The sequence below is a fragment of the Lycium ferocissimum genome, chromosome 5, assembly GCF_029784015.1.
Source record: "Lycium ferocissimum isolate CSIRO_LF1 chromosome 5, AGI_CSIRO_Lferr_CH_V1, whole genome shotgun sequence".
NCBI classification, from domain to species: domain Eukaryota; kingdom Viridiplantae; phylum Streptophyta; class Magnoliopsida; order Solanales; family Solanaceae; genus Lycium; species Lycium ferocissimum.
Window position 1 is genome coordinate 15,565,919 of NC_081346.1, and position 7,411 is coordinate 15,573,329.

Sequence of the window (7,411 nt, forward strand, 5' to 3'; positions counted from 1 at the left end):
TCTTCGAGAGCTTAAAAAGTTCGCTCAAATTTTATGTATGAAGAACGTATGAAATGTGTATATCGATCAAGGCTTAAACATTATGCTTAAAATTTTATGCATGAGAATGGTATGAAATGTGTATATCTTCCCTCAAAGACTTAGAATTTCATTCACATTGTTTGTATATAAATTTCATATTAGATTTACGGAAAATTAATACAACTACAACAAATATAACAATTTTCATACAATATTCAAGGCTTAAAGTTTTCGCTCAAAATTTTGTATATGAAAATTATATTAAAAATTTTGCTCACACATACACATTTCATACAACTTTCATACATAGAAATATGAGGTAATTTTTTAAGCCATTGAGCAAAAAAAAAAAAAAAATTAATATTTAAAAAATATATATAAAAATTATTTTTAAAAAAATAAAAATATTTTTTTAAAAAAAATTTTTTTTATAAAAATATATATATTTTCTGGAAAAAAAAAAAAAACGAAAATATATGAAAATCCGTCATGTTTTGTAATATATCGTTATGTTTGTAAATAAGAAAACTATCGTTACGTTTCGTAAATATTTCTCCTTAACATGTATATATACGTAGTTTTCCCATATATATATACGAGGTAAAAATTTAAATTGTAGCACCAAAATATTCTATTTGTGCAAATTATCTTTGGAGTTTTTTGCTTTACTAAGGTGCTTTTATCCAATTTCATTTTTCTGCATAAAAAGGGCTAAATATTTAATAACTAGACCGCGTATGCCCGTGCTGCGCACGGGCCCAACACTTTAGATTATAGTGCATCTATGTGTATGTAGTTGTCTTTGAATAGTGATATTATATATATATATATATATATATATATATATTATGTTCAAAACACGATTAATATAACATTGTAGTTTGTCTTTCCGTATCTAAAACTTTATTATATTAATGTTTGCTACGAATACAAAATCGGCAAATTTATTAATATTTTTTAAAGAGAAGATTTGTTTAAAAGGAAACTATTTTTTTCTCTCTTTGAGATAAAACAATAGCAATATTTAAGCGTCGGTTATACTTTCAATTTTAATTCGATTAATTTAAAGGTGTAAAATACTTATTATTTTTTATCAAATTTTGATTTGGATAATTCTAATTCAAATTATTAAATTAATTTTACATGTTTAAAAACGAAACAAAGTAGAAATTGATTTTCTATTTAAACGAAGAAATATTTTTTATTTTTTGGTAAATATTCTCGGTTTAGCTCATTTTACTTATCATGTTGTCTTTTGCATGGTCTTTTAAGAAAACGTCGATTAGAATTATAATTTGACTAATTTACCTTTATTCATTATTTGATCTCCATTTGATATTTTTTTTACGACATTAATCTCTTTTCACATTTATTAGAGTAAGAATAAAAATAAAAAGTAATTAAATTCTATCTTATTTTAAAATATAAATATTTTAAGCATATTTATTTTAGTAAACATAACAAATAAATGACATGACGGAATAACAAATACAACGGTTTAATATCTAGATTAGATCTCAAATTTAATATAAAAAAATAAAAAATTTGTATAGTTTGACTACTTAACCTTTTGAAGAAAAGCAATTTCATTTACTCCCACTAATGGATTGATACGCATGTGGCAATGAATCCATCGTTATTGACTTAATGAGATACTTTGGAAATTACATGAATATTATTTAATTTTTTAATATGGGGTGCATTTTTTTTTTTGGACATTATTAATTTGCAATATATATATATATATATATATATACTATATTCAAAACACGATTAATATAATATTGTAGTTTGTACTCCGTATCTAAAACTTTATTATATTAGTGTTTCTTAATACAAAGTCTCGCACTTTTCTTTTATTAACATTATTTTTTTTAATATGGGGTTCACTTTTTTTTTATATTGCTTGATTTTGTTAATATGGGGTCCACTTTTTTTTACCGTGAGTTTGGAGATGGTGGGTTCCACTTTTTTATTTTTATTTTTTTATGTTGCTTGATGTTGTTTAGTATGGGGTCCACCCTTTATGGGGTGCATTTTTTTTTTTTTTGGACATTATTAGTTTTATTTTTATGCATATAATATATATACATATACTATGTTCAAAACACGATTAATATAACGTTGTAGTTTGATCCGTATCTAAAACTTTATTATATTAGTGTTTTGCTGTTTAATACAAAGTCTGCACTTTTTCTTTTAACATTATATATTTTTTTTAATATGGGGTTCACTTTTTTTTTTTTTTGATATTACTTGATTTTGTTAATATAGGGTCCACTTTATTTTTTCCCCTATGAGTTTGGAGATGGTGAGTTTCACTTTTTTTTCTGCCTTTTTTTTTATTGCTCGGTGTTATTTAGTATGGGGCCCACCCTTTTTTTTTTTTTTTAAGGGACAACAGACGACGAAGCATGGGTCTAGACCCATGCTTTATATAGTTTCTTTTTATTTTTTATTTTTATTTTTTATATTGCTTGGTGTTGTTTAGTATGGGGCCCACCCTTTTGGACATTATTAGTTTACTTATGCATATCATATATATATATATATATATACGTTCAAAACACGATTAATATAACATTGTATTTTGTGCTCCGTATCTAAAACTTTATTATATTAGTGTTTGCTAAGAATACAAAATCTGCATTTTTTTTTTTGATATTGTTTGTTTTTTTAATATGGGATTCACTTTTTTTTTTTTATATTGCTTGATTTTGTTAATATGGGGTGTACTTTTTTTTTTCCCGTGAGTTTGGAGATGGCGGGTTTCACTTTTTTTACTTTTTTTTTTTTTTTTTTTAATAAACGGACGACGAAGCATGGGTTGAGACCCATGCTTCTATATAGTAGTAATATATATATGCCAATAAATCAAAGAACTTTGGTGGATCTCATTATTATGTTATCTCAATAAATAAATCAGTATTTATGGCGAGTGTCTTCATTCTTTTTATGAACTCAGTGGTTACATACTTGCAGTGGCGGATGCAGTGGTGGTTACATAAAAAAAATCACCTTATATATACAGTATAATTTTTTGCCGAAAGGGTGAGAGTAAATCCGCCCTTGCATACTGGCATTGCAATGTCAATATGGAACCATATTATTAGAGATGAAACTGGTCATGATTCTGTTGGGATATATACTATTAACCATGTGTTTGGATATAGTATTTGTTATAGAACAATTATTTATTCATTGTTTAATAAAGAATTAAATAGATCATGTACTAGTTTGTGTGTCCTTTACTTATATAGTAGATGATTTGGTGTATAGAGTTTAACTTATACACGGAAGATTAAATCGTCTTCTTATCTTATAAGTATAAAGTTTATGTTCACAATCTAAGATGGAATTTGGACAAAGCCATCGGTATGATTATAGCACAAGATTAATATAATGTATCTTCATTATGAGAACGGTATAGTTCCGTGTTCTTGTGCTAGTGCATTTTGTATGTATTGAACGGACCAAGTAGAGATAAGTGTTTTTTTCTTGAATATATAAAACAAATTCTCTAGTTCATTAAATGTACTTATTCTCTTAATCTTGATATAATTATTATGATCAATGTGATTTGTTCATTATTTTGATTTATTAAAAGGTACGACTCAATTGCGGTCTATGTATTCCCGTGAATTGGATAATGGCAAATTACATTTGTGAAATAATAATTAGTTGATAGAATCCATGTCTTGACTTTGAGATTGATGATACCCCTTTATGGATGCTTATAAGTCATTATGTGAAAAATACTGCAAAGTGGATTTTGTATCCGTTACATGATGTAAGTTAGCTAAATATAAAGGATTCAATTAGTCAATGAATTAAATTGTCGAATTTAATTTAATTGATTGGTATACGTAATCTTAACATGGGGAGTCAAATAAGTTTTAATGTATGATTTCGAAATTGAATCTAGGAGTGCTTACGATTTTTTTTAGTGGAATAATTCGTAATTTATTATGGTAGGATTAATTCGATTTCTTGAATTAATTCCATAATAGGAAGCCTCGTTAATTAAATTACGTGGTCCCCGCTCGTGCCCGAATAATAAAGAATTAAATGGAATATTATTTCGGTGGAAAATAAAGACCCAATAGGTTTTAAAAGGGGAAAACCCTAAAACCTGTAGTTATAAAATAAATGGTCTTATTCCATAAGGAGGTCAAGGTTTTACAAGGTTCTACTTTTTTCCATAGAAATCGCCACACGAATTTCACAAATTTCGGTATTATATATTCTAAGCCAGAAGATCGTGAACCGAATCAAGGATGACGATCAACTGGATGGTGTGTGCTCGTGGTTGAAGATTCGATTCTTGATCGCGGTCACGCTTCAAGAGATAAGTATCAATTTTATGTTTGGTTAATATCTTGATTATGTGTTGTCTATATTACGCAAGTTCGATCCCGGCTATTTGCTTCAGCTCACAGATGCTCGTATTTCCATCGATTCCTCGTCGCACAATCAAATATATGTAATCATGTACATATTCAACTAGTTGAGTACATATGCGGCTCCTTAAACTTATCATACATGTTTTTTGGAGTCATAAAAAATTCTAAAACCCATGAGTTTCACTTCCAAATCAACCAAGAAACTTTTGACGCCTCATCAAAAACCCACCACCCAAAGAAGCCCCTAACCCACCAGCACCCCTACTGCCTGAAAAGAATCAACTGACTCAGATGCCAAGCTGCCAGAACGAAAAAAAAGTGTCATCGATTGTAATCTTTTTTTAGAATGATTTCTCGGAAGGAGGAAAGAGATCAAGAGAGAAATGACAGATAAATTTATACCGTCAACCAAACACAGTATTAAGTTAATCCCAAACTTAATTCTGGGATATCCCATCTTATTCCACGTACCAATCGACCCCTTAAAGATTTGAAATTCAAATTAAAGAAATCTGAAAAAAACACTTTTCAGCCATGCATATACCTTACCACCAAAGATGGTGCTGGTCTGCTGGAGAAGAAGAAGAGGAGAAGAAGTCGCGCGCTTAAAATTAGTGTGACACGCGTACTGTGTCATGTTAGTGATGTGTACAATAAGCACAATTAAATCTATTTCAGGTGTTCAATAGGTTAAGTCCTACTATAAAATGTTTAAATTAAGTTTTTTTTTTTTTTTTTTTTTTTTTGGGTAAGGCCTATGTATTCTTCCAGAGCCCATATTCCTAAAGTGCACTCATGACAAATGTGCAATGCCAAGTTTTAGGGACGGGAATCTGATATAGGTGATGCTGTGCAGTAAACACAAAAGTATAGAAGGGCAAATTATGAAGCAAACCAAAATTTTGTATGAGACCTACAGTAGAATGCATTGTCAACCGCTAAAATTGCATCATTCTCAACCAAATACAGAATTACCCTTCCAGAGTCCATATTTCTAAAGGAGCATGTGAAATGGCAGACTAAACGATGAAGAAGGATTAGTCCATGTCGATACAGTCCATAGAGACTGTAAAATGAAACAGGACAAACTGTACGTGACCTCTACTTTAGCAAGTACCGATTTTTGTCTCAAGATATTTCCTTTAATAATTTGTCCAAAAAAGAATATCATACTTTTTTATTTTAAAATGAGTAACTTTAAATGTTAATTTTTTTGAATGTAAAAATATCTATGACTGTTTTAGACTATAATTAAAAAAAATAAAAAAATTCAGTAGACTTCATGTCCATTTAAATACCGCCACGTTAATTGAGGAAATTAGAATATAGACCTCATTTAATTAAGAGGGTCTTCTCAATCCCGGAAACTCTTCTTTCGGGGTCAGTGTTTGTGATTGCCAGAGTTAGATTGAACGAATGGAGCTTAAGAAATGGTAAAAATAAGCAAGATAAATATATGTTCAAAGGTAAATGATGAGTCTGAATATGTATTGCTTCAGAGAGAAAAATAGAAGATAGGTTACAAGAGCTGGAGTGATGATCCCCTTAGCTTACGTGATAAGCTATCCATATTGAAACTAAAATGAGATTTTTCAACCCTAACAGACGATTGATGTGACCCCACTGTACACCCACATCACTACTAAAAAACTGGCAAAAACCGATGATGAAAACAGACGATGAAAACCGACGGACCGCGTCGGTTTTTTCAATGAAACCGACCCTTTACGGTCCGCCGGTTTACATAGCCTCGCTTTTTGAAAATCGACTTGACCACGATGGTTTTTTGCGACGGACTGCGTCGCTTACATGGTCCATTGGGTTTTATCCAATAATTTAAAAAAATAAAAAAAAACCGACGGACTGAGTCGGTTTTTTTAATTTCTAATTTTTTATCTTATATAAAAACAATATAAATTTTATGAAAAAACCGACGCACTGCGTTCGTTTTTTATTTAATATTATTTTATTTTAAATAAAAAACCGACACAGTGCGTCGATTTTTTCATAAATTTTAAGAATTAATTTCCAGAAAACCAACGGACTGAGTCGGTTTTCTAGAAAATTTCCAAAATTAATTTCCAGAAAATCGACGGACGGCGTCGGTTTTCCGTCGATTTTCTGGTAAATTTCCTGCATGCAATTGCTGCATTTTCCGTGTACCCACACTCGCACAAAAACCAAAGACTAAAACTAGTACCAAAAGTCGCTCAAAAGTAGCATTAAAATGCTCCAAATCAATTCTAAAAGAGCTACAACACATAAAATCACCCTAAGTAATAATAAAACACATCAAACACTATCTAAACACATCAAATACGATCTAAATAGACCTTCAAAGTTCAAAAATATTTAAATGTCTAACCAAAAGTACCATTAACTAGTTTTAACATAAATCCATAAAACATAAGTCCATTATTAAATCCAAACAACTACAACCGATCATCCCAAGGTCAGCTACGTAATCACCGTCATCATTATCTGGCCGGCGGGGGGGGGGGTGGGGGGGAAGGGGACACACCAAATTGTCCACGCAACGTGGCTTTTAACTTGTACCACGAGCGATTCAAGGTTCGCTTTCGTGGAGTTACTTTCCTCAACTCTTTTTGCCTCGCCTCGCCTAATTTCCTATTAAGTTCAGCCAAATTTGCCGCGCCATACGCGACTCGAACAACATCAACTCCCTCGGCTTGTCGAGAAGACCCTTCACCTCGTAATCTCGACCAAAGGCGACTTAAGTTGTTCGTCGGGCCTAGACCGTACGCTCTACCCGTTTGTACTCCCAACTCGCTTTACACCAAAAATCTATCTCTAATTCCGGAGGACGGCTCGGTTGCTGTCTGTTGAGTTTGGTTGTACTCGGTTCACATCATCCATAAATTGCGTCTGTATATTAAAAAAATGAAACTTAGTATATAACGAATATATCATAATTAAACTTATATATAATTACTTAAATAATAAAATTATCACTTACATAGGAATTA